This window comes from Lathamus discolor, chromosome 7 (assembly GCF_037157495.1).
Source record: "Lathamus discolor isolate bLatDis1 chromosome 7, bLatDis1.hap1, whole genome shotgun sequence".
Taxonomy (NCBI): domain Eukaryota; kingdom Metazoa; phylum Chordata; class Aves; order Psittaciformes; family Psittacidae; genus Lathamus; species Lathamus discolor.
The window spans coordinates 2,502,913-2,530,418 of NC_088890.1; the positions used below are offsets into that span (position 1 = coordinate 2,502,913).

At 46.2% G+C, this 27,506-nt stretch overlaps 1 protein-coding gene and 1 long non-coding RNA gene across 6 annotated transcripts in view; one reads left to right on the plus strand and one right to left on the minus strand.

Annotated features, from left to right (window-relative positions):
- The window catches only part of SLC6A6 (solute carrier family 6 member 6), a 163,686-nt gene that overhangs the window by 29,384 nt on the left and 106,796 nt on the right, over positions 1 to 27,506 (plus strand). The window contains exon 1 of one of the 5 annotated variants that reach the window (XM_065687496.1): positions 19,604 to 20,020. The exons of 2 other annotated variants lie outside the window; for them this stretch is intronic. The gene's annotated coding sequence lies outside the window, so the exon portion shown is untranslated. Of the gene's footprint in view, positions 1 to 19,603; positions 20,021 to 27,506 lie in introns of those variants that run through there. 2 more of the 5 variants (XM_065687495.1, XM_065687500.1) reach the window with 2 other exon arrangements.
- Positions 17,243 to 19,597, minus strand: LOC136018349 (uncharacterized). Its single transcript, XR_010614369.1, has 2 exons — positions 19,286 to 19,597; positions 17,243 to 17,448 (listed from the first exon to the last, which is right to left on the minus strand). It is a non-coding gene; the product is annotated as an uncharacterized LOC136018349 (long non-coding RNA).

The window sequence follows — 27,506 nt, forward strand, 5'->3', positions numbered from 1 at the left end:
ATCATGGATGACATAGCTGATACCTCCTGCCCTCGGTGAGATCATAGCAGGTTACTCAAACACTACCTCAGAGCTGGATTATGGTGGCCATGGTAAATGGTTAGTGAAGATAAGTAACTAGATGATAAAACGAAATGCCCTTTGGTTACCCAGGGACAGTGAATAGGGAAAGCAGGCTGGGGGAAATCCTAGGAATAGTTTATTTACACGGACATATGGTGTCACCTTAAACATGGTAAGTTTGGGGTATGCTAGAGCCTCTATTGCATCCGTAACAGTGAAGTGAACATGATTTTAGAGGAGTGGAATGCTTCAAGCAAACACTGCTGACCTAGATTTTCAAAATGGGTGAGCTTGAGGACACCGTCTCCATTTTATGCCTTGTTCTCTTAGCCCGTTCCTCAGAGTTTCCATGGAAACTGCATCCTCTTCCCTGGCAGATAGAAACTTCTGATGGTTCGGGTAAGAAGAAGGTAGCAGGAGGTACTAGGGCAGAGAATGTGCTACAGAGCACTAATGGAAGAAGGTCATGAATGAACTTTGAACATAAACAAAGGAGTGATAGTAGCTGAGCATAAATGTCAGTGCATTGTCAGCTAGGATGATTCAAAGTTCCTAAGGGATGTGAAAGTACAAACTTAGCAGAGCATGACCTTGTGCTGATAGTTAAGCTGGGCTCAGGACAGAGTAACAGAGATCAGTGTGACTTTCTCATTCAGGATGAATAAGCAGGGCTCTAGCCCCAGATTGCCAACGTGATAGTGCTGAGAAAGTATTCAAAGACACCAAGCCTTATGCTGCTTGGGGCATAAGGCACCTATGGTGAGAACACGCTTTTGCTGTATGGCACCTGATGCGTCTGTAGGCTACACGATAGACAACACTGTCCCTGTCAGTCAAGGATTAGTGGTATGAAGCTGTCATTAATTAACATAACTACACGATTGTGTTACAGGTTGAACTATTCTTCTTGGCTGGTGTTTTAAATGAATTGCTGGCTGGTCTTTTGTAAGGACTTCAGCAAATGCGGTCAGGGGTCATGGTGCACCGATGGTGCTCAGCTCGCAGCCCCTCTTTAAAAATCACAGCTATTGGAAGCCAGGTTTTCCAGTGGTGCTTCCCAGCAGTTGCATATGGGATTTGCAGGCTTTGCCACTGATTTGTACAAGCCTGCTTGTCTCTGGCGTTGGGTTCTTAGCTACAAATAGTGCCCTGTAAGCAAGAGGTGCAACACAACATACTTCATCTGGTTTTTCATGGGTATGGGGTGAGGAGCAAAAGTCAGACTTGACTGATCCATTGTCAAGCTGAGTGTATCCTTACATTGAACACAAAGGGCTTTTCTCTTTCTCATAGTGTAAGCTCATCCGTTCTTTGCAGCTTCAGACTAAAGCATTTCCATTTTGATTTGAGGAAACTTTGAATGATGGATTGCCTATAGTTTTACATCTTATTACAGTGATCTCATAGATTATAAGTCAAAAGTGATATAAGGCATTTTAGATATTAGTCACAACAAAAGATCCCAGCAGAGCCAGATTGAAAAACAGTTGGGCATTAGAGAAGGGATTGCTGTAGGTGTGATTTTGGGCTCTGGATTAGGTCCAGTCCTATCACAGAGTTATGGGCAAGTTATCGGATATTTTCCTCCAGCCTGTGTTTTCCAATCCATAAAGTAATATTTGGTATCTATACGTTTTACAAGTAGCTCTCTTCAGGTCTAGGTGTTGAAAGGTCTGTGTGTGTACTGGGGGGGATTTATAACTATTACTGGCCAAGCAATAGGACTAACTGCAAGTCAGAAGCCCTTAAGTGGTTGTTTAGAAGTAAGTATGCTCCATCCCTGGCAGTGTTCAAGGCCAGGTTGGATGAAGCCTTAGGTGAGATGGTTTAGTGTGAGGTGTCCCTGCCCATGGCAGGGGGGTTGGAACTGGATTGGTCCTTTCCAACCCGAACTATTCTATGATTCTAAATTTGCTCTATATCTCAAGTGCATTTTATTGCCTGTGTACAGAATTCATTGTAAACAGAGCTGAAATGGGCTCCTGCAAGTGGGCCAGGGAGTCGGAGCTTGTCTTTCTCTGCCTTTTTGCTTGCAGGTTTAACTTGTCGTGTAGTTGGTAAATGGGAGATACAGAATGGAGGTGTCTGGCACAGCCGCCTGTTGAACACAGGCATCTATTCCAGGAGGCACAGTTGGTGTGAAGGCTCGGGGCTCATCAAGTTGCATTTAAAAAGCTGGAGTGTAAATCTGGCGAGCTTCAGATCAGCATCCTGGGGTTTCAGAATAGTGCCAGCCCTCTGCCTTGTCATTGTGCTCTGCACAGCCAGCAGAATGGGAGCGGAATTGTAGGGGGTTTTAATGTGATGCCGGTGAGGCTTTGATGGAGCTCTCGGCTAGCGTTGTGTATGGATCATCCCCAGCTCCAGGGAGCCCACCATCCACCAAAACAGGAGGCTAGAAGGCAGCAAGTCAGCTTTGCTCCTTGGCCTTTACTCGGGAGATGGTGTTCATTGGGAGCATCCTTATGAGCTCAATGTGTGCCTTTCCGCAGAAAGTAAGAGAAGGTCATAGGAGAAGGTGGCCGGATCAATAATCCATTTAACCTGTTAATCTGACAGTGGCCAGACCTTAGTGCTTGTATTGGTGCATTCATTTATAAAGCTGTCTTAGGCTTAATGGAAGTGTACAATAAAGGAACCAGGGCTAGTGCGCTGAAGTGTTGCATGAAGTCGGTAAGTAGGGGTGAAGCTGCTTTAAGGAGAAGTGGCCAGTTTGACTGACCTAACTCTGCAGGGGTTTCTGCCTTGCCTGGTCTCTGCTCTAGTGCAAACAGGTCATTTCAGGGGACTCCTGTTTATCTTTGAGCATTTGTTTAACGTTATGGAGCATGCAGAGTTACCTGGGCTGCACGGAGAGGCCTCTTTCAGTTCCTGTTTTCATGATTATGTGGGTACGGTTGTTTGTAAAAGCTCCGTTGCTGTTGGCAGCCTTGAGGATCAAATGCTGCTCTCAACCCCATAAACTTAATTAAAATGTAGTGACACTGATAGGCTAAAAGTGTTCTTGAAGTGGATTGAGTACTGCAGCAGCGTGGTTAAATATACATACGAAGGCACGATAGAGGGGATTGCTAGGGCAGGAGGGTTACAAATGGCTTGACTGTAACAGTGCCTCTGTTGCCATGTGTTTTTCCTATGTTTTGAATCAATCTTTCCATAGGAATCACTGAGCTAGCCTCCTGCCTGAGCATCCTGCCTCTTATGGCACAAGACAGATGTTTCCAAGGAATATCCCATCTTCACAGGGATGGGAACTGCTGTTGCTGTGATTTCTCGGAAACTGGGCTTTTAGGTGCACAAGGATTGTGAAAGAGAGGCTGGAACATGCTGTTTTACCAGCCCTCCTCCTGTGTCAGCTATAGCATCCATAGGCAGAAGGGATCATGCAACCCATTCTCTCACAAGGTCCCTTGGGTGTGGGGAACAGGGGGATCTTTCAAGAGCAGGGATTGGTTAGTCCCAGCTTCTCCACTTGGCCAGCGATGCGAATGTCTGTTACCCAAAGGCTATTTAGGAAGAAGCCCGTCATGATAATCAGTGAATATCAAAAACAGTGTCTTATGACCAAATATTATGAAATCAGCAGACCACAAAAAAAGAAAAAAATAGCAGAAGTTGCTGGGGCAGATTCCTCCTTTGCTTTCATGTGACTATTTGATCTACCCTGACCTGCCAAGTTATTTGAAAGGATGTTACTGTCTGAGCTCAGGGCATGGGTGCTGTAGAGCCCCTCTGTATTTGCTAATGGGGGTACAGTAAGGATAATGTACAGCAGCAAGAGACTGGTGCTGGTGATACAGTTCATTGTCAGGGCTCTTTAGAGGCAGAGCTCACTGCAGTGGTTTTGTCTGAGTTTTGAGAAGATTAAATCTAGGAAGCCTATAGAATGTGGATAGGGGTCTTTATTATTATTTGGTCTGAGAAACAAGTACCTGCTGTTCATGGGAGCTTCCCTCACATCTGAGACGGAAAGAGAGTACCTGACCTTGTCTGTAAGACACCTAAAGCACAGATTATCCTTAATTATCCTCAATATTTGTCCTATAAATGGTCCTGTGACAGTTACAGACATGCCCTGCCATGGGGCGCAGGGAGGAGCGTGCCGAGGCAATGTCCCTGGGGTGGCCCTGGGAGGCAGTGTGTGCCCAGGCCACAGACACACCGTGGGGTCAGAATCCTTCCCCCTTGTTTCTGGAGATTAGCAAACAGGTTGTTGAGCTTTACCACAAATAACCCGTTACCATCATCACCTGACGTCTTGCTCCGGTCAAGAGCAGGGCAGGAGCCAAGTGTGCCCTTTGCTCTCATGTGCCACTGGGGGAAGAGGGATGGCTGCTGGCCCAAGGTCCGAGGGGGGTGAATGGGGAGGGACTGCTCTATTTCCCCCATGCTCCCCTGCCTGGGTGGAGAGTCCAAGTTACACCTGAGCAATCACAGCCAGCCCCAGACAGCTGACTCCATGAAGCTCTCTCAAAGTGCCATTGGTTACGTGATACAGGGATTCCATCCCTGGCAGTGTTCAAGGCCAGGTTGGATGAAGCCCTGTGTGGGATGGTTTAGTGTGAGATGTCCCTGCTTATGGCAGGGGGGTTGGAACTGGATGATCTTAAGGTCCCTTCCAACCCACACTATTCTATGATTCTATTCTACATGGAGAGAAAATGGGTCAGAAGTGAGCAATAGCTTTGTGCAGGGGTTAACCATGTGTGTGTCCTTTACGTGGCCCAGTGCTGCTCCTGCAGACTTGCACCCTCCAAGACCCTATAGATACCAGGGTAAGACAGGGCCTTACCTAACTTGTGGAATCTCTAAACTTGATGTTGTATTAATCATAGAATAGTTAGGGTTGGAAAGGACCTCCCTGGAAGTGCACTGTAACTTGCTTTTCTTTTGGAGGTTGTGGTGGGTTTAGAGCAGAATTGGCTTCATCTGCCACCAACAGCCATACTTGGTGCCTGACATGGAAGGTGGGGAGAGGCAACAAGAAGTGAATGTGTGACCATAGTGCAATGAGTTGAAATCATCCGGACGATGTCATTGTATTGGTAGTTAAGATTATGAAGATATTGCAGATTTGTTACCTTTCTCAGAAGTTATTTCTGTCATTAAAGAGTTTGGCTTGATGCATTTATCCCTACGAAGTAGTATTTCGCTGATGGTAGAACTGCCCCTGCTAAGCATCTGTCTTCTCATACTGTTACAGATGTCTTGGGAACGTCCTCTCCTAAGCCATCGTGAAAGCATCCTCCCTTTCATGTCTGGAATTCAGTCTTGTCCTGCTTGAGCAGAAAGTCCCATTCTTCAGAGCCAAAGGGCAACAGTTTTATTATAAGTTTATGCAACTTGAAATACTTAAGGGCCCTAAAATTGGCAGTGTGGAAAACTTCACAACCTTATAAACCACCCAGGCTTCGGCACAGAGAACAATTCATCCTCGTCATGGAACTCCGCAGAGCCAGCAAACAATGCACAGCTCTGTCAGCCTTTCATGAGCTTCTTGGTCAATGTGCCGAGTTTCTTAAGAAATAAAGTATCCCATCATCACTCAGGAAGAGGTATTTTAGACCAGCTTTGAGACACAAACTTAGTTTACTGGGTTATCTCTTCAAGTAGAGTTGTATGGTACTGAAATGGTTGCACCTCTCTCCAAGTTAAAGTCTGTACTGTCTTAAGATGTTCCAGTTGTCCTCTTCAGGCCTAGAAACCAAAATCCAGCCGTCAACTTGCAGTTGAAGTCTAAGTTTTCAAGGGCAGAGGGAATTCCTTTGTCTCTATAAAGCAATCACCATGTGCCCCGAAGCATGAGGTATTCTTACTGGGCTACTCAATTCTGATTAAGATCCAGTGAGTTAATTACAGCCAAATCCCCTTTTTTCTTTCCAAAGAGTTTATTGAACCATTTCCCCCCCAGATTTGCCTGTATCTCCTGAGCTTACTGGGTGATTTTAATCAAGTCCTCTCATTTTTACCCAGATCTGCCAAATTCAGTTTGCAGATTGACTCAGTGTGAAGTCCACCTCTGCCAGGCCACCTGGGAATGGCCCCAGGCTTCCATAGGTGGGAAGGAAGTAGGAAGCATGGGGTGTCTTGAGGAAATGAGGAATGTGTTTATGCTTTTAGGTGCTCTGGGACAAATAGAGCTGAAGCTGGGATCAGGATCCCAGTCTTTTGTGTAGCCACAACTGAAGTTCCGTAGGTGTCAATGTTAGTTAAATAAATACCATCTCATAAGTATGTATGGGAGAGAGATGAAAGCAGAGGCTCCAGAAAGGTGTAAATTCTTCTCTTAAAAGTACATCTCCCGCATCAGTGGTCATCGCCTATGAGAACCCACCTCCTCAACGGCCCTTGGCACAGCTCCTCTTCCTCAGAAGTGCGGATCTACCTGTCCTTGTTCCTTCTGCTTCAAACTAAACTGATGCAAAGAAGAACGTGGGGGTCCATGCAAGGAGTTACTGGGGAACAGGGGTGATGCTGTAAGTTCTTGTCTGCGTTAGCCAACTCTTGGGACAAACCTCAAGCCGGTCCCTTCAGATCTCGACGTGCGTGCGCTGGCAAAGCATCATGGATGCTGAGGCAACTGTTATCAGATCTCTGTTTATAAATACACGATTTTGAGCTTGGCTTGAGTGCTTAAACTCACTAACAGGCAGGCTTCCCCCCAACAAAAGCACAATAACAACCACCACAACAATCACTGCTTCACCTCTCCCACATTAGCTATTAATAATGTTAATTTACTTCCTTTGAGAGATACCATATGTTCCCCTTCCTGATCCCTCTACAGGCATAAGAAAAAACTAAGGAAATTAGAGAGACTCCATAACACTGATGGCAACATCCAATGTCTTATCAGGCTTCCTGTTGTTGGGAGTATTGTTTTCCTTTAAAGATTAATATTTACAATGGTTACTTAGTTATCTTAGTTCATTTGGTGACCATTAAAGATTCCAGCCCTGAATGCGATGAATGAACCTCCTTTTATTTGTCCTTGATGACTTATTTGTCTTGTGCCTCGTCTGGCTGAAAATCAAGGAAAATAATTATTGGGTTGGGCTTTTACTGCCATTTCAGATGAGGGCTCAAAGTGCATGTTTCTGTTTGTTTGGAATGGGAGCCCTCACCCGCTGTTTCTGCTGATGCATGCATATTTAAGAATATATGTTTTGTGATTAGAAGCATAGTTAAAATAGGTATTTTCCTCTATTTTCCTGAAGCTGCATGCCTGGTTTTAGTACTCCTTGGAGGGGAAAGCATTTCTCGTTTCATCCACTATTGCAGCACCAGCCGTATAAGCTGACCAAAGGGGTCTTTGTTGGGACAGAAAAGGCAGTGTGTGCCTGGAGGCTGTGCATGACTAAAGAAGCCTGGTCCAAGGGCCTGTCCATAGTGTTCCCCTGTGCATCAGTGGGAGCTCAGAGGGGTTTCTCAGCAAGGGCAGAAGCCATAGTAATTTTTCTCTTGTATTTTGTATTAAAAGCCCAAAGGCACAGCAGAAAGCAGTCACTCAGTGAGACACAGATGAGGGTCTCAATCCAGCCTCCTTCTTCTAGAGCTACCCAGGCATTCCTAGGCCTCTCCTAGGCATGAGGGATTTCAAAGTCACTTTGAATTGTCTCTGTCCCTGCTAAAGAGGAGCACAGAAGTGCCCTTGTACCCACAGGGGTATTAGACCCAGCCCTGAAGGACAACACCAAAGACTTACATGGCCCATATTACAAATCACTGTGTCCTAAATTTGTGCCAGGTTCAGTGTTGCAGCAGGGATGAACACCGGGGTGTGAGCAGTTTTCAGCCTGTCCTGCTTTTCAGCATGGACTGAAGACATAGCTTGCCTTGTCTGGAAACGAAAGCTCCTGTCACCTCATAGTCAGCTGCCCTTAAAATGGGTTCAGTTCCATCTCTGAGAGCAGCCCCTGCAAGCGCATTTCTGATGGGGACCCCCCACACTGGCCGCCTCCCCACACATCCATCTCCACGCATCCTTTCCACCCCAGCCCATTGGCTGCAGTGAAGTCCTCTGGACCACAGTCAGGTCTGTCTGCAGCCCAGAGGACTCGGTGTGGAGCGATGCGATCATTTTGCAGCATGTGAACCACCAGACCCTCATGAGCAAGCCCATTCTCAGACCCAGCTGGCTCCTAGAGAAGGGATAACGTATAATCATGGCATTTCCAAGGCTCCTCTCTCTCTTCCCCCCTGCCTTTCCCAGTGCTTGTCCTCATCCCAACTAGTGAATATGGGCCAGACCATCCCAGCTCTTGGAGGTGAGTTCCAGTTTCTTTGCAGACTGCTGCCTCATCCTGAAACTGCGCATTTGATGTGCTTTTATAATGCATTCATTCACACCGTGACAGATGTTTCTGCTATGATAAGAACCATGGCCCAGAGGCCAGCGGTGCTGGGGAGCCACTCATGTCCCTCACCTGAATTGCAAATGAAATGCTGCTTTCTTATCTGCTATAAACCATGAGCAACTGCTCATAGAAGTAACACGTCACCAACTGCCAGCTGTTTGTGCCAATGGCATCCTTATGAAAGAATAGCTCCCCCATCATCTGCTCTTTTCCCTCCTGCAGAAAATCTGGACCTCTTCTGCAAGTGCAGCACAGAGATTTTCTTCTCTTCAAGATGCAGACAGAGCAGTTACTTTAGAATAACTATGTATGAGCAAAACCAGCTTCCGTATTCATGGCACAGGTAGTACCTGATTTAGGTTTAGTTCCTTGTCCTCCTTCTTCATCTCTCTCTGGACATGAAAGAGGAAGTGTGAGCACTGCTTTCTGTTTCTGGAGGGGGACTTTAGAAGGGCCTGTAGGGACAGGCCAAGGGGAATGGCTTGAACCTGCCCGAGGGGAGACTGAGCTGAGCTCTTAGGCAGAAGCTCTTCCCTGTGAGGGTGCTGAGGCGCTGGCACAGGGTGCCCAGAGAAGCTGTGGCTGCCCCATCCCTGGCAGTGCTCAAGGCCAGGTTGGACACAGGGGCTTGGAGCAAGCTGCTCCAGTGGAAGGGGTCCCTGCCTGTGGCAGGGGCTGGAGCTGGAGGAGCTTTAAGGTCCCTTCCACCCAAACCGCTCTGGGATTCTATGATTCTAAATCACTTTTGTCCTAAGGTTTGTCAAAGGTCGGGTTGTTTTAGATACCTTGTGTTTAGGTTGAAGGTAAAACCGCCTCTAGAAGCCCAGACCCAGCAGTTAGCAGTAACGTTTTGGTAACCTTTGCTATTACAGTAAGCAGAACTTAACTGTCAAGTGAAGCTGTTCTGGTGACCGATCTGCTCCATGGTTTGTTAAGGTAAAACCAAGAAACCCTTCTCAGTGTTTTGCCAGCTCAGGCAGAGATGTGTTTCTGTCATAAATGACCTTCTGGGACAAGTTGACTGCAGGGACATGATTCACTGGCAGCCTGCTGCTGACAGCCTTGTTTCTATTGTTCTAAAGCTCTGGTTTCACATTTCTCCTGTTAGATAAGCTGCGACCATTAGCTACCCAGTGAGCTACAAATAAAGTGTGATGTAAGAATTAAGCTTATTATCTGATGGGCAGCGTGGGGCCTCTCTTCCAGGTTAAGGGCTTGAGCAGATTTTATGTTTTCTTAGAACAAAACTTTGCCTTTTATTACATTTCTGAAGGCATTGTCCTCCCCAACAAGAAAATACGCTCTTGGAAGCTGCAGTGTGTATATATAGCGTGAGCTATAAATAGTCTGGAGCTAGCTCTGCACAGTACCAATGCGCAAAGTTATTGAGGCCCTGATCTTTGTGACCACACTGGGGCTGCTGAGAAACATCAGTTTAAAGCTTTTAAACTGAATTCAGTGTGTTCAGATTCGCACCAAGATCAGGATCCGGTTGGGGGACTTTAAATACGTGTTGAGGAATAAAGGAGTTTGGTGGCCTCGGCTTAATCTTGGTTTTAGTTGGAGCTGACATATCAGTTTCTGGAGCTGTTATCTGGGACTAATACCAAAGCAAATGAATTCAGCCCTAAATGAGGGATGGTTTGATTATTGTGCTGGCTGAAAAATAGGTATCTGTACTCCCACAGCTCAGCTGCTGTAAATGGATGTACATAAGGATTTAGAGCTGGTTGCTATTCAGCTCCTTCTGACGACGGTAAGATGACTTTCAGCACTTGAATGATTTATGATGATGTTGATATTCACGCAGGCTATTCAGCTGCCAGCAGAAAGACCACAATGGCTGATCAGTGTCTTTTTCTTCAGGCATAAGCTGGTTATAGGCTGACGTGGGGAGCGAGTTTTCATGCTGAAGCGTTATCTCCCCTGCTGCAGCGGGGTGGGGGCCATGGGGAGGTGTTATCAACCACCTCTTATCTCTTGTGCTGTAAAATCTGGACAGGACAAAGCATGGAGGTATTAAGGGCATCTGGGGCAGGGTCAGTGCCAGGGTATTAACCTCCCTTAGCCAATTTGTGACAAATAGATCTCTTGCTCCCGTAAGGAATTTCACAGCGTTTTCTGGTCCTGCGTTAGAGCTCGCTGCCCCTCTGTTGCATCCTCTCACATTTGGGCAGCCAGCAGAAGGGCTGTTGGAACCATTTGCTTGTGCCCTTTAACTTCAGTTTTGAGGCCTAATTCTGGGTGTCTGAATCCTCATTTAGGTCCATCAGGTCTACCAAAGAGAATGAGTAAGGCCTGTTTCTACTCTCTCCTGCTGTTCTGACAGCTCTTGTAGGCTGTAAAAGGGGACAGGAGAGGCAGGAACAACCCATTCTGTATACCCGTTCCAGTGGGGACACTGCAAATTGGCCCTATTGACATGCACAGCAGTGCAGGGCCCACTGGGGAACAGAGCACACTTTTGAGCAGTCTTCAAGGTGCTCTAGTTCATGCCAGGGAAAAGGAAGGGACCTGCAAGGATCCAGAAACCCCTTTACCCCTCTAAGTTGCTGTGGCCCCTTCTCTGTCCTTGCAACTAGGATAGCTGGGAATGGGGAACTGCTTTTCCATGGATGCACTGATGCTCTCAGACCAGTGATGTGTAAATCTGGAAGTAAAGAAAGTGTAAGATCTAAAAGCACCCCAGTGCAGCTCACATCCCATTGCTGGTGCCACAGGGCACAGGCAGGCACTAGCCAGGGCTGAGGGCAGTCCCTGGTGCTCCTCCTAAGAGGTGACTGAGCCCAACCAGTCTCTGCCACCCTCTTGGCCTTAGCCGCTGTGTGCACGGTCAGCCTGCCTCCCCTGACCAGTCTCTGTTGCTTCTTCTGCAGAGATGCTCTTCCTGAACTGGCCAGATACAATCCCAGCCTTCCTGCACCCAGCCATTCTGTGCACCCTCATGTGGTAAATGCCTTGCATCAATCCATCAACCATTTATTTTGGTTGTTCTGCCTGTTGGCAACAACCCTGGCGCTCAAACTTACGGGTGAGCACCTTTCACTCCTCAGTCTTAGCTCTGGTGCTGTGGAAACATCTCCCCCTGTCTTCAATCTGTTCCAGGCAGTTTCTGTTAGGCAGGGCTCTGTTATTTATTTATCCAGGCAAGTCTGGGTATTTTCCCAAGGAATTTGTGGAATAGTCTCTGAGTGATCAATGGCACGAACATGTGACTCCAAGTCACTGGGCAGCAAGCTATTTAAAACATCCACTAAAAACAAGCCAGTCTGAAAGACTCTCTGGCATTAGAAAGCCCTTAATTTAGAGAAATGCCCGTCTCATGAGCGAGTGTCATGTCATAAGGCAATATTGCCGCATTCCTCAAGGGCAGCACACAGAAATAGGTTCTGCTTTTGCATGTGATATATGGATGATGCTACACTGAATATGAACGCGTTTAGATCCAGGTTCAAATACCCATGGCCTGGGGTCTCTTCTATTTTCTTCTATTTGGGGGCTTTTTTTTCCCTGGCTGCTTGACCTCAGCATCACTGAGCTGCTCTGATTCACGCAGTCTTGTGCGCTGCTGGTTTCGGGTTCCCTGGGCTTCTTTTGGCATTCGTGCCTTTCAACACCTTCAAAGAAAGTTGTCTTAATTTCATCAGCCTCCAAGTTTGGAGGATCATTGTCATTTCCCACATGTGGATGAAATATTTCTGTCTTTGGGGTTGAAGATTTGGCGTCTCAGACGTGATCTGTTACCGTAGAATAAAGTTAAGCTTCTTTGAGAATTGGTGGAGTTGCACTCATGTTCCATGTCTCTTCCTTTTGGGAAATAACATGCCAACGAAAGGCAAGAATAAACTGTGGTGAAGTATTCCTTTTGCATCCTTGTTATTTCAGAGTTCGTCTCCTTTCGAGGATACATGGATTCTTCAGTTTCACAAGTAAGATCTTATTTTGCCCAGATCCTTTCCCCTTGACAGGATCAGGATCACATGGGAATTCTGACAGTTATTCTTACTCACAATTACAGACCTTTAGTGTATCCTTTGCCATTCTGCAGGATTCTTTCACCAGCTGGTTTCCCCCTCTCTATAGTTTACATGGTTAATGGCCACCGATTCAGGTCTATGAGTAAAATGAGCAAACGTGATTATCTTCCTTGTAATAAATCGAGCATCCCTTAGCATCACTGTGTGTACAGCCCTTGGAATGGGAGCCAACTCTCATTCCTCTGAGAGGGCTGTCAGCGGCCAGCAGAGTTCACTTTAGACTTGCTCTTCATCCCTAGCTTTGCAGCTTGTATGCAAGGCTTCTCTTTCTTCAAAAGCGCTTTCATCTTCTACCCACCTTCCCAACCTTCCTTGCTTCCCAGATTACTCTTGTTCAGGGAAGGCCTTTTGGTACCCTGATGTCTAAAACATATACATTAGGGATATCTGCTGAAGTCGTGTCTATGCAGTGGTAGGAGAGCCCTGTGAACATGTAATGATATGAACCACTATGATTATATGCATCTTTGAAAGCTGTGATGGAGATCTAGCTGAACTCTAGTCCCTTAGCCTTTGACATCCACTTCTTCTAAAACATATTTGCCAGTGCCATTTTCTACTGGATTAATAAAACATTCTTGCTACCAGAAAACCCCCTCAATGTCTTTGATAAGATTGAATCTACCAACACTTCCATGTGCTGCTTGGTTTCTTTGGATCAGCCCAAACACACAAATGAAGGTTTGTAATCTGCAAGAGAAGAAGCTCCGTTCCAATATGGGGGAGTCTCTTTTACAAGGCCCCATTGTATTTTCTTGGATGTTTTACAGATGTTGCACCTGTACAGGAGAACTTCATCCAGATATGAAGCAGGCACTTCAAAGCGTGCTACATACACCATGGGAACAAGAGCCTGTGTGTTTGATAAATCAAAGGGGAGTCGAACCTGATAATGCAGACACTGTGTAGCTCTAATGGCTATGGTGCAATTAGTTTTTCAGCCATGAACCTTTGATAATGGGCATTTTCTTCAAAAGGAGGGTTTATCTTTGCTTGTTCACCTGCTTTTTCTTTTCTTACCAAGTTCCATCTAGTCTATGCAGAGCTGGGGACCACCAGTCCTTCTGTAATGTGCACTACCAGGATGACAAGATTATGTTGATTTTAATGTCTCTTTTCCATTTAACAGTACAGTTTTTCTCCTTCCCACAGATCACTAGTCATGAAGGTACATGTTCTGTAGCCATGAGGTTGGATTAGTGTCTGCAGATCTGGGATCTGTCCAGTGCTCCATCCTCTCTGGCAAAGCTTTTAATCCCATCTTAATTGAAGCAAATCCAAATATATGTATTTAAGAAAAGAAGGCAAAAATCCACCAGGTAATGTCCTCCAAACCTGCAATCTCCAGTCCTCTGATCCCCCTGCTTGAAACTGGAAAAGTCTCAGGCAGAGATTTTCCAGAGCGTGCTCTATTCTCCTGAATATTCTATTCTCTGTTCTTCTGAATATTCTTCTAATAGAGAATATTCTATTCTCTGTTCTTCTGAAGCTTGATGGCTTTGATGTCTCCACCAGTTTTCCATTTCATAATGGCACAAGGGAAGGTGGAAAGCAAACCTTGGTGCACTTTCAGAAGCACAGGGTGTCAACGAAAGACAGGAAGAAAGAGAAACCCATCTATAGTTCAGTGGGGATCGGCAGCCCTTCTCAAAGCTGTACAGTGGCAAACAAATGATGCTCTCATGCAAATCACTGCAGGCTCTAACAGGAGCTTCTCCTTGCTGATGACGTGCTCTGGCGCTCAGCACGCTCCATTCGAACAAAGCCTGACTTCGTTTTCCTCCCCTGCTGGCCTGCACTGCCAGGCCGTGGGGCTTTGCCCTCATATTTGAGGGCAAGAGGAGCCCTGATGTTGGCTTCAGTGGTTGCCTTTCATGCTGAAACCTTTTCAGCCTAATCTCTTTTATTGGCAGCGACCAAAGTCAGGTGCTTAAACCTTGTGTGGAGCCTGAATAATTGCAAAAAGGGGTTGTACCCCCCTGCCTCGTGTGCTCACATGTGCCCGAGTGATGCAAAGCCACAGACCCCAACTGACTTTCTCCTCTCTGTCTCCTCCATTAGCCTTCAGCAACTTGAACCCCCCCTCAGCTTCGTGGATGGCGGTGGGTCCTTTCATACCCATAGATTCCACGTTCCTATTCTGTTTTCCGAAGGCTGGCTGCTCCCAGGTGCTGCAGCTACTGCTAAGCTTCCACTTTGCATTCCCCAGATTCCAGCCCGGTGTGTCTAGGCAGATATCTCTTGGCTGTTTAAATTGAAAGCCAGTAACACTGAAATATACTGAGGTCAAAGGAAGTCAAACAACTGCTTTAGGCTTAGAGAGTACCGGGGGAGAGAGAGTCTGTGGGCAGCAAAGCTAATGGAACTGGTCTTTAATGCAGGAGCAGAACCATGACTACAGAGACACAAGGGCTGAGCAGGGATGTGCTGTGAAAACAGGAGAAACGGGCAGCTAATAAAGTCCCAATTATTTTAATTCCAGGGAAATTCCAAAGCAGGACCAGCCGTAGCACATCCACATTGCTGATGTTCTGGAAGTTTAGCACTCGTAGCAGTGGCTTTCCAAGATCTGTTCAAACCACTTTGCTGTTATTTTCCCTTTTATGACTGAGCAAAGATGACGAAGCAGAGCTGAAATCTGCATGTTAAATTTCCACTAACCACATGTTCTTAATGATCATAAGGAGAAAGACAAACTGATGTGCAGAACAGGGTTCGTCCAATCGCACGCGTGTGGGAGGCAGTGAGGAGGGTGTATGATGCTGTAGATAAAGCCATGTTACTGCATAAGGATTGATTTGGGTTAATAACTTGTATCTGAATGGTTGTGATGTGCAAGGAGAGATGGCAATGATGTTTCCAGACTCTGCAGAAAATCCCTGCTTCACCCAGGCACGGCTGAACTCTGCAGCCGAGTGCTTAATGCCATACCAGGTCAGTTGGGATATCAATGTCCTAACCAGAACAGTCAAAAGTGACGGAGTTCACTGTCTGCCGGCTGAGTGACACCCAGAAATTCTTTCCAGACTTACAAACAAGCAAAGAGACAAGTTTAAACCTGAACTTCAGGGTAATCACAGCATAAACAAGCAGGGCACTGACTGGAAAATCACTGTTGAGGCGTCACTTTTGACTGATCCAGATGAGAAGTTTCCAAAGTTGGGGTCACAACCCCAAGGAGCACTGATGGAAGGGAGGTCATGAGCCTGTCAATGAGTTTGGGACCTGCTGATGTAGGCAGATGGATGGTCACGTCACAGGGGTCCCCTTGGAATACCCTTTTTCCCCTCTCCTGCCTCGGAAACAGTGACTCAAGTGGGGTTTAAAGCTGACAGGGCTGGCCTGTTTATAGCACGCTGCTGTGTTTTTAAAAGTAGCTCTCTGGAAAGGAGCCCAGGATGGTTAGGGAGATGGGAGCAAGGAAAGCTCCAGAGGGAAAGGTATGGGACGAGGAGAGGGAGGTCTGGAAAACAGGATCTGCCAAGCAAAACTAAGATTCAGCAGTGCCGGTGGGAAGAGATGGAGGCTTTTTAAGGTTGCGGTGAAGTTTTACAGCTGAAGTTGGAAGGTCAAATGCCTCTCCCAAGAGGTTAGGGGGATGTGCTTGCCCTGCTCTATGAGAAGCCCCTGGTGCTGAGCTGGATACCATGATGTGGAAGCTAAGCTGGGTTTTGGTGGAATTAGTATGTGGCCAAGGTAAGGTGTGTACAGCTCAAGTTTGTGGAAACCTATTGAACTCTCCTCTGGAAATCACAGAAAAGAAAGAGGATCCTGGTAAGCCAGGTGGGCTTTTACATTACCAAACTAACATCAGTCCAAGAGGAGCGTCAGCACCATGAAATGGGTACCTTGAACAGTCCCAGGGCATGGAGGAGACAAGCAGTAGATTCTGGGCTATTAGGAGGGAGTACAGCAGCAGCACAGGTTCAGTTTGGGGTGGGAAATGGGCCTGGAGGTTGGGAAGCCAACACAGCCCTTCATCGAAAAGCAAACGTTAAGGTGTGTGTGGTGCAATACCTGGCTGTGGCTACGTGCTAGGTACAGCGCAGAGGGAAAGTCAACACCATTGTGTGATATTTATTTAGTAGTGTTATGTCGAGAGCTATTCGCAGGCAGGGAGGGTTTTTCAGCCGGTGGCTTTCCTGGGTGCTGTCTTTCAGGATCAAGGAAGGAGGGACAGGTCCTGCTCCAGTGCTGAGCAAGGGGCCACAAGCCAGCACTGGCCATTTGGCACAAGCAAATTGTCTGTTTGCCCTAATTGCTGTTACAGGGGCTCTAATATTGACCCATAGATGGTAAAGAGAGGGGAAGCCAGGGGGTGGTGGTGTGAGTGGGAGCAAGGAGAAGTAGGGTTTCTGGAGACTTTAACCCCCTGGTGAGGCAGACCTAGGGACTTGTGAGCAAGGAAACCCTCTGTTTCTGCTTGTTTCTAGCAAGGTAAAGACTTTATGAACCTTTTTAAGACTAAATGAATCCATGCCAAGCCTGCACGGCTATTTGAAATAGCAGCTAATTGGTCAAGAAAGTGATGTCTAACCTTCAGGCCTCTGTGTCAAGGGCCCTGAGAGCTCTTGATGGCACCTAATTTTGCAGGATTAGACTGAATTTGTAGGTAAGACTCAGTTAAAGCTTCTAAGTGTGTATCTTAAATACAAGCCATAGAGATTGTTCACGGACGTGCTTCAGACATGACCAGATTGATGCAGAACCAGCCCGTATACCCAGTTCTAGCGACCCAGCTTAGACCAGTCTCCACAAGTTTCTTTTCAGGGTTTAAACCAAGGCTTTGGTTTGAGAAATTCATGGTTTTATTTTCATAATTACCTTTAGTTTTGGAGCTGCCCTTCAGGCTATTTGGAAGCCATTGGAACATGCTCAACTCTAACGCGGAGGTTTCTGTATTCTGTGTCAAATGCACAGACATCAAGCCTGAGGTTTCTGCTCCGATCATGTGGAAGATGGGTTTGACTTCCAAAGCTATGTGTGTTTTCCTGTAAGAAACGGATAACTCTTGTTTAATGCTGAGCTCGGAATGTCTCGTTTCAGGCAGGCTGGTTTCTCACGTTAGAACATGTGACTTGACATTCCCAAGCGTTTCCCCAAATACCCTTTTCCAGTGTGCAAAATAACCCATAGGAAAGAAAGTAGAGATCTCAGCATGGTGCTTGAGATTGTCACAGTTATCACATGCTCAAGGTAAAGAAAGGGTTTAGGGGCATATTATAGGATATTCATGGCCAGCTTGGGTTATGACTCACGTAACTGGTGGCTTTAGGACAGCACTAATGTAGCCCTGTTGTTGACCCAGTCCATCTCTTTAGGTACACTTAATCTCCAGTCTCTTGCTGTTGTATTTGTTTGGGTTGTTATGTGATACTGCCTGCAAACATCTCAAGGTGTACGGCATCCTCTTTGCAGGACTCTTTTTGTAGAGGACTAGCAGGAATATTGGATTCCCTCATGGAGTCTAACTATTCCCATTCTCATTCTTCATTGCTCCTGTTACTGCTGCTCATCTATGTGATGGCACCCTTAAAATAAACTGTTACATGTTCTTGCTATAGGTGATTACAGAGCAAAGTTGTAGAAGCAGATCAGTTCATAGAATCATAGAATAGTTTGGGTTGGAAAGGACCTCAAGATCATCCAGTTCCAACCCCCCTGCCATGGGCAGGGACACCTCACACTAAACCATCCCACCCAAGGCTTCATCCAACCTGGCCTTGAACACTGCCAGGGATGGAGCACTCACAACCTCCCTGGGCAACCCATTCCAGTGCCTCACCACCCTCACAGGAAAGAATTTCCTCCTTATCTCCAATCTAAACTTCCCCTGTTTCAGTTTTAACCCGTTACCCCTTGTCCTGTCACTGCAGTCCCTGACGAAGAGTCCCTCCCCAGCATCGCTATAGGCCCCCTTCAGGTACTGGAAGGCTGCTCTGAGGTCTCCACGCAGCCTTCTCTTCTCCAGGCTGAACAGCCCCAACTTCCTCTGGATCATGTTTTCTGTTTGTAGACAGACTTATTTTGTATTTCTATATTAACAGGGCATCTTCTAAGGAGCTGTGACCTCTAATCTCCTTTATGTATGGATTTGCATATGTGGCTGTGCCATGAGTTTGTTATCAAGACACTATTTGAAGCAAACATCCCGGGGCCATAGCAGTGGCCAGGCGATGCTGTTTCTGACTCAGCACAAAACCTCATTTATATTTTTCCAGCATTTTGGGCTGCAGAGGGAACGTCAGCCACCCTTATCTGGCTGATGCCATCAGGTGCTTTTAATTAGTTTCCTAATGTATATCCTAGAGACAGCCAGACACGCACATGAGTCTGGATACGAATGGCACTGGAATTAAGTGGGATTCATTTTAGTTTATCAGGAAGGAAAGCAGGATAAGGCCTTGACAAGGTCTTTCAAGCTTGATGTAATTTGCGTCATCTTACTTGTTGCTTTCCTCATCTCTCTTCTCCTCTTCCCTGTATATTGCCATCATTTCTTAGCTTATGCAAATACATACTGCTGCATAGAGATTGTTCTGCAGCTGGGTCAGTGCTGGAGCTGGGCAGTCCCATGGCAGATCCATGGGAGAAGCTCTTCCCTGTGAGGGTGCTGAGGCGCTGGCACAGGGTGCCCGGAGAAGCTGTGGCTGCCCCATCCCTGGCAGTGCTCAAGGCCAGGTTGGACACAGGGGCTTGGAGCAAGCTGCTCCAGTGGAAGGGGTCCCTGCCCGTGGCAGGGGTTGGGGCTGGAGGAGCTCTAAGGTCCCTTCCACCCAAACCAATCTGGATTCTATGCTAAATAATGACATGTATGAAATCTCATACCTTCATGCCAGCGATTCCAAGCTTTGTACAGGAAGGCTATGGCTGCAGAGTGCAGTTGTAGAAGATTAGCAGACGTTAAGGAAAGCGTTTCCATAGCTGTGACTTGTTTTGAGGAGCAGAATTTACTGAGAAGTCCCTGGCTCTCCGTTTCCAGCAATCAGAAAGTGAAATTGTGGCACGTGTTTACAAGCAGGGAAGCTGAGCTGCAGGAAGCCACGTGATTGCCAGCCCGTATATAGACCTCTAATGATGAAAGCAATGAAAACAGCTTGCAGTTACCAGCCTCTTGGAGCTGAGGTGTATTATCTCTGTGGAGCCATGCTCACGTATGTGTGGCCTAAGGCTCCTGCCCCCTTTATTCCACGAATTTATATCACTAGATACTTCAGGGAAGTCACAGTCCCGACCTGAATGTGTGGGAGCTGATACGGGGCATGGGGGGGGGCAACTTTGCGTTGGAAGCCCAGAGCAATTCCATCCAGTAGGAAGTACAACCCCTTGTGTACCTGAAGTGTGAATAGCCAAGTAAATAAGCAAATAAGAGTGTAATGGATGGAACAGGTTTATCAGACAAGTAGAATATGGGAAAGGAAGGATCTGCTGCTATCTGGTGACTCTTAGATGTGCATTTCCTACCAGCTCTTCACCTCCTGCTGTTCACAAATGACTACAAGCCTCGCTTCTTCAATCTTCCATAGAGGATAGTATTGGTAAGAAGAGATACCCTGAAATAAGGTGCTATATGTTTATATATATAAATAATGTAAAACAGGCTTGTGGTGTTGTGCTTAATCACGCCTGCATGTGCTGAGCTGCTTGTTCAGCTCCAATGAAACAGGTTAATCCCTCAGGTCTGGGATGTTCCTGCTGCCTTGCCTGACTTTTCTTAGGTATCTCCAAGTCAGACGCTGCATCCTGAGGGGTGTGTGCTCTCTTTCCCTCTGGATACCTGTGAATGCATCACGGAGAAGGTGTTTGTGCAGCTTAGTAGGGTGTCTGTCTCTGCTGTGTCGGCTCTAGTTAAAGGGGTGTTTGTGAATGGAATGGTTGTATCAGATATGGTCTGACTGAGCTGAGCTCAGTCGCACTAAAAGCAGTTGTGGGATTTTTGGGAGGGAATAGACGGCGCAAGGAGAAGGCAATGATGTGCTGCAAGTGGGTAGATCCGGCACCGGGAGAAGGCAATGTGCTGCAAGTGAGTAGATCCAGCCCATGGGTACCATATGTTTTGAAATCCCTGTGGTCTGGATAGTGACCAGCCAGTTCTTTTAGCCTGAGGCTCCCAGCTCCTCCCCACTGAGCAAGGAGTTCCTGCTGCTGTAGAGCCCCCAGAGAGCCTCAGCACCCTGGAGCCCCGCTGTTGCTCATCAACAGACATACAAATAGAGCAAGGGGATGCTTGCAAAGAGAACTGGAGGTCACTGCTGCCTATACCCTGCTTTTCTGCAAGCTGCTGCATTGGTTTATGCATGATCAAACCTCGCCAGAATCTGTTTGAAGTCCAGACAAACCCTGGGCTGATGAACTCTGTGCAGGAGGGAGCCTGGCCTGTGTAGACATGTCAGCATTGTCAGCTGGATGCAGGGTGAGATCTGAAACACAGGGGTCTGGAAGGCAGAAGCTTTGTGTTGTGCAGCCTTTCTGTTCTTATAATGAAGGTATTAGTAGGACCGAGCTCCTTTCATAATTCCACCCTTGTGGTACTACCAAAACTGCTCCTTCAGAGGTCTGCAGCCAGATACCCACATCATGAAGAAGGGCAGGGAGAGGGCGGGGGGGATTGCCCGCAGCTAATACAAAGCATGAGCCAGGGAGACAGCAACTATGCTCTGTGTTCATCTCTTACAACGCAGTAAGAGCATCTCCTTAGAGCACAGGGATAACCTCAGGCACCAGGGAACTGTCAGCAGGTGTGACTCTGTCCTGGCTGTGACACAGCCAAAGCTGTCTGGGAAAGCATGGGATCAGTCCATGGCCCAGATAATCCATCCACAGATAGCGGAACACTATATCCAAGGCATGGTTTGACTGTTTTCTATGTTGAAGTATCCATTGTCAGTCTGATGTAATAAAACCCCTGCCACTTAAATTGATGTTCTTCCTTATTCTAATCAGTAATGGGACTCGTAGACGATTTAAGATCAGCTGAGCTGATATTATATATAACTTTTTATATAATGTTATATATAATTTAATATATATATTTATATATATACAATGTAATATATAGTATAGATATTTTGCATAAAATACAAGGGTAATACTGACATTGAATAGGAAGTGGAGAGATTATACACAACTCTGCAGAGTGCACAGCAGTGCAGCTCACGGTCATCTTTTGAAGATGACTTGATTTCAGTGGAAAAGGTTCATCTTCCCATAAGCAGGGACCTTCCTCTGCTGTGGCATAATCACACTTTGTATTTGCTGTCTCCTTTATTCTTTCTGGGGAAAATACGGTGAGAAAGATAAAATACCCTGTGGTGACCCCTACATCTCGAAGGTCTCTTATGCTGTGTGTCTTTCATGCCAGGTAACTTTCTAACAAGTGTTGCTGGAGCAGTTTCGTGCTCTCATTAAAATGGGTTGTTTGCTTTAGGACTTTAAAGGGGAAGATGAAATCTCTCACCATAGAGAAGATGCAGAACCTTCAAGAGGCACTCAGGGCCTTCAGGATCAGTCCCTTCCTGCCTGATCCAGCACTCTTGAGGCCAGTGGAAGTTTTACCCTTGATTTCAAACCAAATCCAGCCTGAGGGCTGTGGTTCTTTCTTTCCATCATCCCTTTGGGCAGTTCAGGTGCTCATCCTTACCTACAGCGTGCAGGGGCAGTGAGACAGGAGCTTCGTGCCACATGCAATGGGAGATTTACCCCCAAGTGCTGACAATCCAAGTCTAGATTTGGCACCATGAGTGACAGTCAGAAACAGGAGTTGGGAATAGGCCCAGTGGAGGTCAGGGCAGTGGCAGCAGGGGATGCTCTGGTTTGGGAGGTGGAAATCCTGAAGGCTGCACTGATTACAGTGAATCACCAGCGGGAGGCTGAAGGGAAGAAGCAGGGCAGCAGAAAGATGTGGCTGTGGGGAGACCTGCTGAGCAGAGATTAGGAGGGACAGCTCATGCCCAGAGGACTAGGATAGCTTGTCCACTAGTTTCATTGTTTTAGGCATTTAAAACGCACTGGGTAAATCACTAACAAAGATGCCCAAGGGAACAATGTTGTATCAGTTATCTTCCTGAGCATTTGACTGCTTTGGTTCTATTTATTCTAGACAAAAGAGCTTCTTTGTGATGCTTCATCTTTAGTCTGAATGTCTCTAATTTGGACATCCATTTAATGTGGAAGGTTGCCACGAGATGCCAGTAATTGTCTGATTAAAGTCATGACTTAGAACCAAATGTCTTTCTCACCCCATGTTGCTGACCGCAGCCTCGGTTATGAGTTGTGGAAGAATGCTACAATCCAGTGTGTGTGTTCTCTTTGTGGGCTCTGCTTAGTTTTATTTATAACATTGTGGCTGGACAATGATAAATGTCCGTGATGCCGGTTGTAAGGCTTTAGGTACAAGTCTGCCTTTCAGCCATTGCATGGGAATGATTATTTGCTTCTAGAAACCAACAGCTGTGGATTCTTAGCTCCTTTTTCTTAATAATCTCTGGGGAAAATATGGCTTTACATAAAAGCCTTTTGTATGAAAGGTAAAACCAGGGCCCGGGTGGGATGATGGTATCTTTTCCATGTCTCTCTAATGTTTTCATGGAGAGATTGGAAGAAACAGCATTGTTACTTCTGTTTCCTGTGAATTCCTTTTGTCAGTCCAGTGACTCCCTGTGTCCCGATGACACATTTCTGGGTCACATGTCCCAGAAAGAAGGGCTATATGGAGACACACAGCATGGAAAGTATTCTAGCTAGAGACTAGTTATGCTGTCAGGTTCCACACGTGCTGTAAATCTGTGTATTCCTCACGTGCACTTTATTAATAGCACAAGACTGAGACAGGGAGACCAGACTCATTGCTCTTCATGTAAGTAAAATGACAGAAATATATTCTGTCTTGTTCCTTATCATATTAAACCTGCCGATAGTTTATTATGGCCCATGAGACCATTAGGAAATGCAGAGCAGCATGACTCAGAGCACAGAGGCCTCCCCAAGCCAGGCTGCATGCAAAGGTGCAAGGACACAGCGTGCAGCATCCAGAGCCAGGAAAGAGCAGGAGGCCTAGATGAGTATTTCAAAAGCCAGTCTCAAGCATAACCAAACTGAGTGCTCGTTTTGGTTTTGGTCCAGTGAAAACCTTGCATTGGAAGGGTTAGTTTTCTTGCTTGGCTTTGCCATCAAAGGGATGCTGCTGCCCTTCCCGGTTAACTTTCTCCCATTCAATGGGATCTAGATTTCTCTGGTTAGGAGGTCAGAGGGAGAAAATGCTCTAACTGTAGGCTGTCTTTGTTCTGACTCTTCTCAGGTTCATCAGTCACTTCCACTATAATGATTTCAGCTAGCAGTAGCAACAAACTGTTGTCTTGATCTGTGGATTAAGTGTAGCTGGAGGCACAAACCAGAGCATTAGGAGATTACATGTCCAGTTCTCTGTGTTCCTACTTACAGGAAAAAATGAGAAATGTGACTCAATCCAAGTATTCATGGCCTCTTCCAGACACTGAATAAAAACAAGGAGTTGTATTAGCTGTGACCCTCCTGTGTTAATTACAATCCATTAATTTGCTGTTCAGCAGCATGGAGAAGTACAGAAAGGCTTTCCCAGTTTGATGAGCATGAACTGGACTCCAAATATTCAGAGCCTGAGCTGTGCTCTGAGCTCATCCTTATAGCTATAAAAAGGGGTGTTCAGAATATGGTGAATCTGGATGCAGACACAGATGCCAGGTAGCAGATAATAGTGTGAATTATAAAAGAGAGCGGTATACAATACAGGAGGCTTGGATTTTGTCTACTGGTGTAATTACCCATAGCAGGTAATAACTCATACATCTTCATTTGAAGAACAACTAGAAATTCTTATGGAAGGCTTCCACCTTAAGAAGCAGAGTTGTCTCCATTCAACACCTTTTGTTTGAATGGGGCATCCAGATAATCTGTTCCTAACTGTAGGCAAGGAAAGGAAGCGGTAGAGCAGAAGGCTGGGAATCTGAGTCAGGATTTCTCCCCCCAGCTCTGTACCTAACATGCATTTTGACCTTGGTGAGTCACTTGCTTTTTTCCAAGCCTCAGTTTAACCATGTTTTTAAGATGGAGAAACCAATATATGTTTCCTGTGAAGAAGGGGTTTGGATGCGAAAGATGCTTAGTGTAGTGTTAAATGGGCTGCATTCCTTCTCAGAAAGAAACACGTCATATGTAAAATTCAAAGCATTCCTCTGTCCTTAGGTTCAAATGATGGAAATAAATTAGGAAAATGGTATTTAGGTGCTAAGCAGGATATGGCAATAGGACTATTGCATTTACATTAGCACCGTGAGTGAAGAATTCATCATAAATGTGCCAGGCTGACTTGGTTTTCTATCACCTTTGGGGATGATTTACCTCCTGTATAATCAAAATAAAGACACATTAGTGGCTAAGAATATTTACTAAGGCTTCCAAGCCGGTATGGGTTAGCTGAAGGGAAGTGATTGATTTTGAGTTCTCCTGGTTCCTTTTCCTCTATGTCTCAATCTAACAATCCACATTAAACTCGGGAAATCTTTCTGATGCTTGTAAGGGGTCAGAGAAGTCAGGGTATCCTCGAAGTGGAGCACTCCAAGGCATTTTGCATAGCGTAATTAGAGCAGTTATTTCTTTCCCTGTGCCTCCTCTAAGGGCTTTCTTTATGTCAGATGCTTCTAGTTATCAGGAATCAGAGCCAGAAGTCAACTGATGAGCCACTGATTGCTTGGGCTAAATGTAAGTTAAAGCAATAGTTCATATGAGCAGTTTGCAGATCTCTGGGGACTGTGTGTGCAGGGGTGCTCCAGGATGCCTGTAAATGCAGGCTCTGCTCAATGCAGCATAGGACATGTGTGCATTACAGGACCTGGTGTGGCTGAAGGTCATCGTCATTGGATGACTGCAGCCATCACTGACACTTTTATTCTACTGTAGCAAGTAAGGAAGCTTTTAAACTGTCAAAAATTAGCTTTTGGGGGTTTGTGGTTGCTTTTAACTCAACAGGGGCCTTCCTGATGTCTTCAAATAACTCTGCTGTCTTGAATCCCCAACCCTTGGCTGTATAATTGCTGTAGATAGGCCAAGTACCAAATGGTCCTCATTTCAAGGCCTGGAGGCAGTTCATTTCTCAGAACCACTGGTTGAATGATTTCCCATCCAAGGTGGCTGCCTAAGCAGAACTAGTTCTGATTCTGGCTAATGCTATATCATTAATATGAGTCCTTCAAGATGAAAAATGAGACTTTGACCCTGAGATACTGAAATTCCAACTAGATTAAACTCAATGTCACATAGGCCAGGTTATGATGAGATCTCTCACCAAACCCTTTCTGAGCATAGCCATTATGTGAACGTCAGCTGCAGGAGTGCATTTCATACTGGGATTTTCCACTTGGCCTTTATGCAGTACCAATCTGATAATGGGATGGAAAGTGGACTCAGGGAATGCAGTTCAAAGGACTTGCTCTCTTGAACCCGTGTTCCAAGCCTGGCTATGTAAGTCATAGTAATGACTTGACGATCCCATAAAATTGAGGCAGCCCTTGCAAGGCCATGAATCAGAAGATTTATAGCTCCTAGGTGGGACAGCTAAGGAGGGAGGAGCAAGGGAAGGGGTGTTTATAGAGTGGAAGGCAGCCAAAGGATGCTATAGGAAACAACAGTCATGGCAATACTGCTGTGGAAACAGCTTTCCTCCTCTGTCTCCCTGCAGTGATCTTGCTATCTTGATTCTTGATGATCTCTGTTCCTGAAATAATTGTGGACGCTTTTTTAAAGATCTAATGGCAAAATTACCCTCAAATTCAGAAACATAGGGGTAAGGAGTCACTCAAGCTTGCTGGATCTTGTTTTCTCATGTAGAAAGGATTGGAATCTGTAGATGGTATGAGAGTGCTGATGTAGTGCAACATACACTGGAACTGGTCCCTCTTCCCCAAACATTAGAGTGGGCTTAAATGCTCAGCTTGTGATGGAGAATGTTGGTGTAGGTGGAGGAACAGTGTATGTAGAGTAGCAGGCCACAAGGCTGGGATGTACTGTAGTATCACAGGAGGGAAAAGCTGCATCCAGGACGCAGCGCAGCAGGTGATGGAATCTCTTTGTTCCTATAGTGCTTCCTGAGATTCCAGATAGCGTGATCTGTAAAGATGTTCCTACTTTAGCTGTCTCTACTCTTGAGCTGCCTTCTGTCTCTACTCTTGAGCTCTCCTACTCTTGAGCTGCCTTCGCCAACGTTCAGCTCTTCTCTGCTGTCCTGAATTTGGGCTCTAATGAAGGAGAGAGGTGTTGTGTGGCCTTTCCACAAGGTTGAACTCTATGCAGAACAAGCAGAGGACAACTGGTCCCATTGCCTTCACTTTATATATTGACACACTGAGGTTTAGACAAGGTTAAGAGCTTTGACCTACTTTACCCAGAGATTGCTCTGGGTAACCTAGGAAGTAACCTAGAAACTACTCAGGGAATTCTCCAAGTGCAATAAGACACTAAAGTTCAAATGCTGAGTCCTCGTCGCATGTTACTGTCTGCAGGGCACCTCTGTTGGCTCTGCACAGAGCTGGATTTGTCACTTGGTGCTTCTCAGAAAGAGCAGGGTTTTAAATGCCCCTTTTGGTGGGTTTGAGCAGGGGAAAGGCAGTTGCTGGTGTCCTGAGTGCATTGCTTTGGATGGGCTCGGGGATGCTGGCGCGGTGCAGGACGTTACATGCTGCGAGTGGGTGAAGGGTGGATGCGGCGGCTGCCAGCGGTGCCTGGGCTTGTTGGGAGGATTGTTGCCATTCCAACCTGCTCCCGTCTCTGTGGTCCTTCTGAAACAACACCAGCTATTCGCAATGCTGGTGTGATGCCATTTGTTCAGGAGGAAAACTCACTCATGAAATGTATGGTGCTGTTCTGAGACAATGCAAGAGAGGAGAGGTGAGCTGAGAACACCCTGGGACACCATCATCTGTCCTACACTTGATGCTTCAACCAAACCCTATGCTGGAGGGTCCTGGGAATCATCTACTTGCAAAAGCCCAGACCCCCTAGCAGGCGGCTGTGCCCTGAG